Raw genomic sequence first — 13,139 nt, 5'->3', positions numbered from 1 at the left:
GTGATATTAGGAGGCAGACAATCCTATGAAAAGGCTTCAGGAGAACCAATTTGGAAACAGAATGAGTTTCAGATTAAACAGGATTTGACCAACAAACAAGACATGACCAGCAGCCTTGCCAAGAGTCAGGGAGAATCCAGGTGCCCTAGAATCTCCAGCCTGTCTTCAATGCCTAGATCCATAGAGATATCTTTTCCCTTTTACCTATGAAAACTTAAGGTCCAAGAGCAGTCAGTGATTTCCCCAGAAGAGATAGCTGGGCCAGGACTGGGGCACAAAGTTTCTGACTTACATGGCAGTGCTGGCTCTTTGAATCTAGTGCATGGATGCACACACATGGCTGGGAATGCCAAGACACCAGTACTTCCCAGCACACAGAGCAGCATAACTTGGAAACTGCTGGTCCAAGCAACGAGGCTCCGAGGATTCTGCCGTATTTGAACTTAAGTGCCAATGCCATCACTTACTGGCCACGTGCACTTCGGTCAGTTGCCCAAGCTCTCTAAACCTCCAGATCCTCCGTAAACTGGAAATAATAACAGCACATACTTCGCAAGATTGTTGTCATGTTTAAAACATGACAACCCATACGAGTTGCATAACATTGTGCCTGGCACTGAGTGAGTGGTCAATAAATATTCATGGCAATTGTTTCTATTCCAGCAGTTGCTGTTAGTGGGGAGAACATGATTTAGAGGCAGACAGTCTGGGCTCTAGTCCCTGGTTGACCACTTGATTGCTCTGACCTGGACAAGTTGTTACACATAAGAGCCAGTTTACTCAGCTTTAAACTGGGGATAATTCATAGGGGACCATGAGAATCAATTAGGTAGCAGATGGGAAAGTGCTTTGAAAACTATAAATTGTCCCACAAAGGTTAGTTATTTAATTCTACCTTGGAACCAAAATATCAGCCTTCTAGAGAACAAGGCACAAAGGATAAGAAGAGAGGAAAATAACTAAGTTAATGAACTCCATAAATCAAAATTGAGAGTTTGGAAGAGGGAAAAAAGACTTTTTACTTGTATTTGGAACCTGTTCCAGACCAGGATTTGGACAAGCCCTGTTGGGGGTACATGGCTGAGTCAGCTTTGCCAACAGAACCCCCAGGTCACTTGTACACACTTAACTCTGCCAGCAAACAGGAAAAGCAAATCAGAGTGTAGGTGTCAAGATGGGCTTCTTGGAAAAAGTGGCATTTGGACTGGGCTTTGAAGGATAAGTAGGTGAGTGATGTGTGAGGGGTAGGTGTAGTTGTCAGAAGGATTTAAAAAAAAAAAAAAAACTTGACCAAAAGCATAGTAGCAGAGAGAGGCATGAGTTTGGGGAAGAGCAAGTCAATACATGTGACTAAAGAGAATGGTTTGTGAGGGGAGAGGTGACAGATGAATCTAGAGAGGTAGGTTGGAAGCTGTTCATGGAGTGCCTCGAGTACCTAAGGAGTTTGGACTTTGTTCTACAGGAAATGGGAGGGACTGGTGGCCAGCACCTTCCAATTTCCCTTGCCTGACTTGGCCTCACACAGTGCTCTGAGAAATGTAAGTTAGAAAAAATTTTCTTTGATTAGACTTACTCCAGGGGACTTCAGCTTGGCTTGTTCCCATCCTAAGCAGAGTTGAATGTACCAAAAGAGGTGGTTGGCCATGTCCTCTTCAGACCAGAAAAGCAGCTTTCTTTATACACAGGTCTTCCCCAGGGTCCCAGGAAGACCAATGTGTGCCTCAGCCAGACAGCCCTCTGCTAGAGGGTAGGAGGCCATGTGAACTCTGGGAATACCTTCCTGATTCTTATGATCCTCACTCTCCCTTAAATGTTTTTCTCCTCTTTTGTGGCTTCTCTTCCCCCAACCCACTTCCTGATCATTTCTGAATTCTAGTACTCTTACGTTAATTTTAATGCCCATAGACCTATCTAGCCTTTGACTTTTGACAATTTTCCAACCATGGCCACCCTGTCTGCTACTTTCCTCTTCTCCAGAAAATACACATTAGTAGCCAGATCTCACTAATATGCATAGGTAGGCTTAGCAGTGTCTTTGAGCACAAATTCCTCCATCTTTTTAGTATTGGGGAGCTATTCCATCTGAGTAGATCAGCCCTTTACAAACCTGACAATGATAATCTGCCAAATGGCTTTCATTGTCTAAGGAGTCATAGCTTTCAGAAAAGGTCGGACTTGTTGGTTTTAGTCAATTAGAGAATAATTTATTGTCTCTCTTCTTTCTGTGACCTCCAAGACCATATGTGGTTTATCAGTAAGGGGCCACTCTCCAAGGAAAAACCAGGCACACCAATAATCCCCCAAAATGCAGAAATGTGGCAAATAAACTATCTGACATTCTCTGGGTTAGAAGTCTCACTGTGATTTGTTACCCACAGATCCCCATCACAAGGAATTTTAAGTAGGCTCCAGTTTCATCATACATACTGAGAATCACCAGTATTTTACAAATGTGAAGTTGTATAGTCAGACTTTAACATAACTATTCCCTCTCTAGAATTATCCTACAATTAGAATACTCACCAGGTAGCAAGTATCAGAGCCTTGGTCATGTCCTTCAGGTAAAAACAGCTAGATTCTTTTTGGGAATGATAAAATGAATAGATTTAATAAGATTTACTACTCACTTTTAACCTAACAAGGAGACCACTTCATTAATACAGCTGGGTATCAAAATAAAATAGAACGACTAAATGGGATACACAATTAGAGCAAGGTTTAGAGAAATACAAGTCCCTAAAAACTTTAAAGAAACTTTCTTGCTAAGCCTAAAATGATCAACCTAGTACTTCCTTTCTCTTTCCCTTGCTTTAATCTGTGGTTTCAATGTCAGTGTTATACTGAGATTACTTTTGACTGTTATTATTTTTGACTGTTGGCTATCTCAAGCAAAGAATATATGGAAGAAGAATGACTTGGTCATCTCTCCTTTGACACCACCCTCTCCAGTCATGAGCTGTGATATTGAAGAAATCATTCTTATGGCTCTTCCCTAATAGCCCGCTACTAAAATCATTAATCACAGATGTCATTTTCTTCTCATCACAGTATTTCTGCATGTGTTTCCAAGGAATCTGAGAGAATCCAAAAGGAAAAGAAACATGGCCACATATGGGCTGCTTCCTAGCATGAAACCTTGTGATTGCCTTTTCCCCAAGCTGGAGGGATTAAACATTCCTTCTCCAAACCTGAGATCCTTGCCCTCAAGCCAGAGTATATGGTATTCATAATATATGTTGGTCCCTTATATATATGGGGCCACCATAACATATGACGGTCCCTTAGAAATCGCTACTACTCAAACTGTTTTCTGTTACAATTTGAACTTGGAAAACTTAATTATACCAGAATTGAATATTTAAGAGAATATTTCAAGAGCATAAGCAGATTTCTAAACAAGCATATGTAAATTTTTTTCCATGTGTGCTGTGAAATCAGACCCTACATCAGAGTCCTCCACTGTACCTCTGCTCTAGGCTCCTTGTAGGAAATTCCCAATTTTGAGTTTTTTTCCTATGGAGTGGAAATAAGGACTCTGGGACTAGAGGGGTGCTTGGTCTGCAGCTCCTGAAGTGGGAAAGACTCACTTAAGTCTGATTGGGACATCTATTTTTGTTTGGATTAAATCCTGGAAAGAAGTCTTTGGAGGCAGGAACCTGCAGATCCAAGGAATAGAGAACTACTGAAAACTGGAAAGTGTGATGAGCTTCCCCCACCCCAGGAACAAGAAAAGGAATTCCAAGCCATGGGATTCTGGGCACTGTTATACAGAAGTTAGGGGAAAGGGAGGAGATGAAGACCAGAGACAAAAGGTATTACAGGAGACCTTTGGATGATTCCATAACATTTCCCAGAAGTCCCTAGTACAAAAGGCCTGAGACTTCTTTGGGGCAGGAGAAATGAAAGTGGGAGCCAGGAAGACTCTCTCAGATCATTGTCCAAATGAAGGAGAGAAACCCAAAGGAGCAAGAGGAGGAATGGAAGCAAATAGTGGCCTTAGAACAGCAGGATGGAAGAGTTCTAGGAATGACCCCAGGTTCTAGAGGGTTTCACAGAACTCAGAGACTCCTTTGTCATTCCCAAACTGTCAGTAGACTAATCTGAGACACCTTGAGTACTTACAATCTTACCTAGAATTTCTATTGTGACCATTCTGGGACTTGGTTTCAAAGAAGCATCAAAACGGGCTTCAAATCCCATTTTGGATTGACATGGGTTCTCCAACAAAGCCTATCTCTGCGCCACTCTCCCCCCAAATCTGCCTCTGTCTAGCCAGAGGTCCATACCAAGAAACCTATATATCTAGCCCAAACCAAAAGAAGCCTCTATCCCACATCAGTGGTCTACCTCCTCTTAATTTTGCTGTTTATGGTTCCTCTCCTGCCTCATCCACTCATCTGGGTTTGGCCCTTCTCTAGAAGGCCCTTCTAGAAAAAGCCCTTCTCTAGAACAAATGACCAATCCTGTTTGGAGTGACTCCAGATGACCGGAAGATTGGTATTTGTCAGCATCCTTTCCTTTCCTTACTGCTTTATGTTTCTAGCCTCCCCTGCTATCCTCCTGGCTAAGTCTATGCAATGGCTGACTGATTCCAGAACCTGAGTGAGTCATTCCTGGCCTGTGGCTTCGCTCTGGCTCTGTTGGCTCTGTGACTCATGGCACTAACTGCTGGCTGGACCCCATCACTGATTACTTACTTGCAGCAGTATACTTTTCCCAATCCACGCCTTAACCCAGATGTCAGTGTGCAGACCTCTACCTCAGCTTTGGATGTTCTTCCCATTTTTCCAGTCAACCTATGTGGCAGTGACAGTGGAGAAGCCTAGATAAGCCCATGCTTACTCCTCCATGTAGGCGTTAGAGGCTTACAGCAAAACAAATTATCCAAATCCTTGGCTCGCAGCACCAAGGTCTGACAAGAGACTGTAAGTGAAACTAAGGAGGATAGCAAACTCTGTCTAAAGAGTCATAAGAATTCTCTAACTAAGCTGGGATTGCCCCAGGGCTATAACCTCTGGCTATAGAGGTTATAGCCCACAAGAGAGGTCAAGAAGAACCTGTCCACAAATGGAATTAGTACATATGGGGATTGGGACTAAAGACAATTAAGAAAATCCTGAGCGCTTGGTGGCCCAAGTGCTCATATGATTACTCAAAATCTTCATATGACTTCCCAAATCCCAAGCTTACCTGGAAATCAGTGTTCCAGATCAGCATTGTTCAATAGTGGCTACAATACTGGATAATGCAGCTATAGAACATTGCCCTCTTCCCCAAATGAATTTCTGGAATAAAGATGAAGAAAGAGTGTACAAATGACCAGTGAACAGCTTACCAGCCAATGGGGCTCAACCAGAATGGAGGGAATGGTACCACATGGGGAGAGAGAGAAGAATTCTGGTGTTTTGTTATTCCCAGGCTAGCTGTCTGCTCAGTGAGGAGGTTGGGACTGGTGGTCCTACCTTGTCTTTCTATATCTCTGCCTCATTGGCCATTTCAAATTTTACTTATATGACAAACACTATAAAATTCTATTGCCATTTAAGGAGATTTAAAAAAAATTATTTATGTTATGTTAGTCACCATATAGTACATCATTAGTTTTTGATGTAGTGTTCCAAGATTCATTGCTTATGTATAACAAATGAATAAAGAGAGCTTATTCCTATATGTGAAACCTCATTATCTTTGTTATCAAAGAAATATCAACTCTCCACAAATAAATCTACAGATTTAATATAATCCTAACTGGATTTTTGAGAACCTAGACAGGATAATTCTAAAGTTGATCAGGGATATAAACAACTGATATATTTTAAAAACAAATAAGGGGACACTTGCTCTAACAGATATTAAAATATATTTTGAAGTCACAATCATTATAAGACATGACACAAAAGATTAGTGTAGATAATAGATATAAAGCAGGCTCAAATATAAATTAGTATATAATAAAGGAAACAAATGGAGGGTTTTAGAGAGGAGGGGGGTGGGGAGATGGGTCAGCATGGTGCTGGGTATTAAGGAAGGAGAGTATTACATGGAGAACTGGGTGTTATACGCAAACAATGAATCTTGGAACATTACATCAAAAACTAATGATGTACTGTATGGTGACTAACATAATAAAAAAAATAAAGTAGACATCTCAAATTAGTATAGAAATATGTTGAGATAGTGGCTAATGGGTGACTCAGTCAGTTAAGCATCTGCCTTCAGCTCTGCTCATGATCCCAGGGTCTTGGGATCAAGCCCCACATCAGCCTACCTGCTCAGCAGGGAGTCTACTTCTCTTCCCTCTCCCTTTGCCTCTCCCCCTGCTCATGCTCTCTCTCTGTAAAATAAATAAATAAAATATTTTTAAAATATGTTGAGATAAATAGATAAGTATTCATGGAGAAAACTAACTTAGATCTTGTCATGTAGAAGACAGAAAAGGAAAAAGGAAAGGAAAAGAAGGGAAGGGAAGGGAAGGGATGGGAAGGGATGGGAAGGGAAAGGAAGATAAAAAGAAAAGAGCAAGCCATAATCTAGTATTATTCTCTTTTACAGTGTCATCTGGAGAAAGCAGAAATTTGAATCTGAACAATGTAGACTCTTTTGTATCTAGATTATTTCACTCAGCGTGATGCTTTTGGGATTCATCAAGGCTGTTGCACGAGTCAGTAATTATTTTTTATTGCTAAGCAGTGCTCTATTGGATGAATATGCCACAGTTTGTTTATCCCTTTTGTGTATCCATTTTGTGCATATTTATCTATCTAGTTTAATGTTGTCCCATTGATGGACATCTGGGTTTTTTCCAGTTTTAAGCTATTATTTACAAAGCTGCTATGAATATTCTTGTGTGATTCTTTTTATAGGCATGTATTTTCATGGCTTTTGCATAAATACCTAGGAGTTGAATGTTTAGGTCACAGGGTAAGTGGGTGCTGAGTTTTATAAGAAACTATCAGACCCTTTCCCAAAGTGATTATATAATTTTACATTCTTACCAAAAATGTGTGACAGTTCATTTTTCCACATCCTCATCAATATCTAGTATTGTCAGTCTTTTCATTTTTAACTATTCTGGTGAGTGTGTAGTGGTGTTTCATTGTGCTTTTCATTTTCATTTCCAAGATGAATAATGATGTAAACAATTTTTCATGTGCTTATTGGCCATTTGTATATCTTTTGTAAAGTGTTTGTTCAAATATTTTTGCCCATTTTTGTTTGTCTGTCTTTTTATTATTGAGTTATAGAAGTCCTTTACATATCCTGAATGCCAGTCCCTTATCAAATATAAGTTTTTAAAAATAATTTCCTCCAATATATATTTTGCCCATTAATTTTGTTAGCAATGTAATTTGATAAGCAGAAGTTTTAAAATTTTTATGAAGTCTAATCTATCAATTTCTCTCATTGCTTCTGGTTTCTGTATCCTGTTTAAGAAACTGACTACTTCCAAGTGGAAAAAATATTCTTCTATAATTTCCTTTAAAAGTTTTATGTCATTTCACTGTATGTGTAGGTCCCTGATCCATGCTATATTAGTTTTTGTGTATGGTATGAGGCTAGGTTCAAAGTTCATTTGTTCGTATGGATGAACAGTTATTTAAATTCCTTTTGTTAAAAATATTTTCCTTTTTCATTATGTTACTTTGGCACCTTTGTCAAAAATAAAATGACTGTATAAATGTGAATTTATTCTGAGATCTTTATTCTGTTACAGTGATATATTGGTCAATACTTATGCCAGTAACACACAATCTTGATTAATATAGCTTTAGAGAAAAGCTTGAAGTCAGGTAAAGTTTAATCCTCCAACTTTACTTATATTTTTCAGTATTGCTTCAGGTTTTCCAGGTCCTTCATAGTCCCATATAAATTCTAGAAGGAGTTTGTCAGTTTCTACCAATATGAAGTATAGATTGAACTGGAAGTATGGATACCACATGGTATGCTATTGTGCTTGTCTGTAGATAAGAAATAAGCACTTGAATCAATGCAGTGCTAAAGTGAAAATTAGGAAATGCATGCTAAAAATTATCAGGACTTAATGATTGGAAATGAAGACTGAAAAGGATGATGGGGAGTTAGGTTACTCTGACATTTCTGTCCTGGATGAACATAAGGATGACATTTCCATGAAATATAAACACTCTTTCATCTAGAAAGTATTTATGAAATGCATATTATGTGACAGAGCCTGTGCTTGGCACTGGGAACATAACAGAAGCAAAAGCATACTCAGTCCCTACTGTACTGGAACACCTTGGGGATGAGAAAGACATTCATTAAATAATCAAACAAACAGATGTAAAATTGCAACTAATAAAAGTGTACTACAGCAAGCACACCTAGCACCTAGATCTTGGTTCGTAGTACCTTTTGCCAATAAAAAGAACCAAGATCCCTCAACTTCCTTCTCCTCTCCATCTCCCAATGTCCTCCATGTCATTTGTTATGCTCCACAAATAAGTGAAACCATATGATACTTGACTCTCTCTGCTTGACTTATTTCACTCAGCATAATCACTTCCAGTCCCGCAAACCATAAGAGACTATGGACTCTGAAAAACAACCTGATGGTTTTGAAGGGGCGGGGGTGGGAGGTTGGGGGAACCAGGTGGTGGGTAGTAGGGAGGGCACGTATTGCATGGAGCACTGGGTGTTGTGCAAAAACAATGAATACTGTTTTGCTGAAAAAATAAATAAGTTCAAAAAAAAAGAACCAAGAGATCCTTGGAGAAACAGCTGCTTCTAGGACTGGGGTAGGAAATATACAAGACAAGCCAAGTATCTTGTAGGACCAGAAAATAAAGAAATGCCAAAAGCATTAGCTTCAGGTGTACAACATAGTGTTTCAACAAGTCTGTATGTTATACTGTGATCAGCACAAGTGTAGCTACCATCTATCCCCACAAAACACCATAACAATGTCATTGACTATATTCCCAATGCTGTGCTCCTTTTTCCTGTGGCTTATTCATTTCATAACTGGAAGTGGGTATCTCCCACATCTCTTCACCCATTTTGTCCATCCTCTAGGCCCCCTTTCCTCTGGCAACCATCAGTTTGTGTGTCAGCTATATTCAAATAAAAAATCAAGTACATAAATACTTTTTTTAAAAAAAATAAGTGCTAGTTGCTATAAAGAGAAAGCAGGCTGTATGCTTTGCAAGCTCTGTCTGGCATTTTTGGATCCACACTCATCAGTCCTTACCATCGTTTGGCGGACCCCAACTGCCAAAGTGGTGAAGCAGATAAAGAGCAAGTATGCTCTTCCATAAGCCTTGAACAGTGCAAGAGATAAACTAGTTGTAGTTGACATCTCAGCCACATGGTATGGGCCTTGCAAAGCCTTTCTTTCATTCTCTCTCTCAGAAGTATTCCAACGTGGTATCCCTTGAAGTAGATGTATATGACTCTCAGGATGCTGCTTCAGAATGTGAAGTCAAATGCATGCCAACCTCCCAGTTTTTTGTTGTTTTGTTTTGTTTTTAAAGAGGGAGGGGGTGGGGTAGGGGCAGAGGGAAAGAGAGTATCTTAACGCAGACTCCACACTCAGCACAGGGCTTGTCACAGGACTCCATCTCACAACCTTGAGATCATGACCTGAGTCAAAATCAAGAGTCAGATGCTTATCCCACTGAGCCACCCAGGCACTCCATCCTTCCAGTTTTTTTAAAAAGGGACAAAATGTGGGTGTATTTCCTGGAGCTAATAAGGGAAAACTTGAAGCCACCAATAATGAATTAATCTAATTATGTTCTCTGAAAACATAACCAGCCGTTGGCTATTTGAAATTTATCATTTTGTTTATTTACAAAAAGGAAAGAACAAATATTAAAACTATATACTCAACTGCCATCTGATTATAAGTGATAATAAAATATTAATTTTACCCTTTAAAAAAAGAAGTGCTAAAAATGAAACAACAAAATCCCGCTATGATGGAACATGTCAAAATGACACAGGAGCCAACTGAAATACTTCTCAATGGCCAAAGCTGATATAATTTAAGCAACAAAATAAAATAATATTGGAATTTAACCCAAAGTATAAAGTAAATATTCATGAGTCCATAGTGATATAAATAACTGACTGAATAAGTTAATAGATGGGGGACAAGAGACAGCCTCTCATGCACAAGAATAACAAATAAATTGTATAGATACTAAAAGAAGGTGAGCATAAAACCCACTCCTTAAGTGAAGGCTGCACATACTGATTTCTTTACAAAGAGGACAGTATGAAAAGCAGAGGGAAAACAATCATTTTACAATGTAGAATCCTAACAAGCACTACTTTAGCCAGGTGATCAAAGTCAACATCAGCTATCATAAATCGGGTAGATAGTGTGTTGCCTTGATATGATGTGATGAAAATGTTATTTTACTTCTGAAATTTTGCTCCCAAATATCATAACTCCTGTCTAATCATGAGAAAACATCAGACAAATCCCAATAGTTGGGCATTCTACAAAATACTGGATGAGTCCTCCTCAAAACATTAACCAAAGTCACCAAAAACAACGACAGTCTGAGAAATTGTCAGATTTCTGGGTCAGATGAACCAGGAAAAGTCTATGGAGACATATATTTAGACAACTAAATATAGTATTGTATTTTGGAACACAAAAAGGATAGTAGTTAAAAAGTAAGAAAATCTGAATAAATTACAGATTTTAGTTAATAATGTATCAATATTGGTTCATTATTGTAATGAAAATTCCATACTAATGTAAGATGTTAATAATAGGAAAAACTGTGTTCAGCATAGAGGTATATGGGAACTCTCTGTACTATCTGCTCAATTTTTCTGTAAATGTAAAACAGTTCTAAGAAATAAGATTTATTAATGTTTCTAAAAGTTCTCTAAAAGAGAAGTACATGGTCTAAGGGGGAATTGAGGCCAGAGACTGAAGCAATGGTGTGTTCAAGGAACAGTAATAAAATCATTGTGATTTAAATAGCATGATCAAAGGAGAATATGATACAAACTACAGTGGAACTGACAGATAGTGGTCAGAACATGCAAAGCTTTGTAGACCATATTAAGCATTTTTGTCTTTATCTTGAGGGCAATGATGTTAAGTAGCAGGGGATGAGAGATGGCATGAGGCAAAGGGAGAGGTAGGTAAAGGATGACACCCACATTTTAGTTTGGCCAACTGAGTGCTAAATACAGAATTAACTGAGACTGGAACACTGGAAGTGTGCAGGAGATCAATTTTTAACCATGTGGGATTTAAGGTGCTTGTTGGATATCCAGATAGAGTGGTGGTGGTGCTGGTGGTGTTAACTTTATTGTTATGCCTTCAAGAAAGAATAAGAACATAAACAATGAACATTGGCACACTGAAAAAATAAGATGAAATTTAAAAAATAAAATATAAAAAAGAAAGAATGAGAACAGACTACTTCTTTCAAAAATTTGGTGGTAGGGGCACCCGGGTGGCTCAGTGGGTTAAGCCTCTGCCTTTGGCTCAGGTCATGATGTCCAGGTCCTGGGATCAAGCCCCACATCGGGCTCTCTGCTCAGCAGGGAGCCTACTTCCCCGTCTCTCTCTGCCTTCCTCTCTGCCTGCTTGTGATCTCTCTCTCTCTCTCTCTCTCTTAAATAAATAAATAAAATCTTTTAAAAAAAAAGAATAAAAAAATTTGGTGGTAAAAAGGAGAAGGTTGGAACAGTCATTGGGCGGGGATGAAAATTCAAGGGAGATAAAGACAGAAGAGAAGGGATAAGTAATAGAATAAAGTCTTGCCAGGGACCAAATTTAAAGTCAATTATTAGGCATTACCATATTTCATGACTTTCTTCTCCCCAACTTAATTGTGCCAGTGAAGAGCTTACTCTGTACTTCTTCATAGGCATGGCTGTAGAGTGGCTGAGGCTTGATAGATGAAGAGGCCACAAAAACCTGGGTGCTGGTTTGAGGTTTACCTTATATCAGTATTTACTATGGGCATAATCAATACAGCTGCTCAGAATGATGCTTCCAATGAAATGAGTATCTTCTCCAAAGGCAGGCCTGCCTCTACTTCAGGCAAAAAAGAAACAGCTTTTGAATCCATAGCAGTCTTGTATTTTGAGTGACTCCGAGTTGGTTGGGTGGTAATTTGTAGGTCAGGCTGCAGCCAAGGAGCAGGCTTTGCTCCTGGTTCCCTCCTATGCAAGATCTTTAATCTAATAGTGATCTAAACCAACCCTTTCTCCACAACCTGCTCTGCTTCAGTCTTGTCTATTCCCTGCCCACACTTCAAATTACCAATCCACAGACTTCCTTCCAGCAGCTAAAAACACAAGAGCCATGACTTTCTGGCCTGGCTCCATTCCTATTAGGTTTGTGGCTAGTAAGCTGGTTCTTAGAATTGACTTAGGCTGGGACAGGGGTAATGGTAAGTAACTACATGTCACCACCTCTGGATGTATTCTGGGAAGCTCTGTGGGTTCAGCATTGGGTTTACTTTCATGTCTTATAACTTCCATAAGGCAAACTGCATTATCACAAACCATCCTGCCTGCACAGAAGCTTAGTCTGCCTGTCCCCTTAGAGTTAGGCATGCTACCCACTACTTCAACTACATTCACATAAAGACCCAAGTGTGCCAGCCTGTTGGCAACAGCTCTTCCTATTTTCCTTGAGTCTTATAACCCAGACAGGGTCACAGCCTACACTGACACACACTCTCTGCCCTGCTCTGTACTGGGCACAAATGAGATGCTCAGGGATGAAATAAAAAGTTTTGTCCTGGGGCGCCTGGGTGGCTCAGGGTGTTGGGCCTCTTCCTTCAGCTCGGGTCATGATCTCAGAGTCCTGGGATCGAGCCCCACATCGGGCTCTCTGCTCAGCAGGGAGCCTGCTTCCCCCGCCCCCCGCCTGCCTCTCTGCCTACTTGTGATCTCTGTCTGTCAAATAAATAAATAAATAAAAATCTTTTAAAAAAAAAAGAAAGTTTTGTCCTCAAAGAACATAAATAATAATTTAAATGCAAACAGGGTATCTTGTAAAGATAAAAGAAAATCATGAACACAGAGCTGCACAGTTTACCAGTTACTCATATGATCTCACCTAATTCTCACAAAGCCCTGCATGGAAAATCCGATTCTTACTATACACAAATTATAGAGGAGTCAACTGAGGTTCAGAG

General features: G+C 39.6%; 1 pseudogene; it reads left to right on the top strand.

The window, feature by feature from the left end:
• The first annotated feature begins 9,155 nt into the window (after positions 1–9,155).
• On the top strand, positions 9,156–9,749 carry LOC123934780 (annotated as a pseudogene).
• Positions 9,750–13,139: the final 3,390 nt, after the last annotated feature.

This window comes from Meles meles, chromosome X (assembly GCF_922984935.1).
Source record: "Meles meles chromosome X, mMelMel3.1 paternal haplotype, whole genome shotgun sequence".
NCBI classification, from domain to species: domain Eukaryota; kingdom Metazoa; phylum Chordata; class Mammalia; order Carnivora; family Mustelidae; genus Meles; species Meles meles.
Note: the sequence above shows the minus strand (reverse complement) of the source record. Positions and strands in the feature narration are given on the sequence as shown.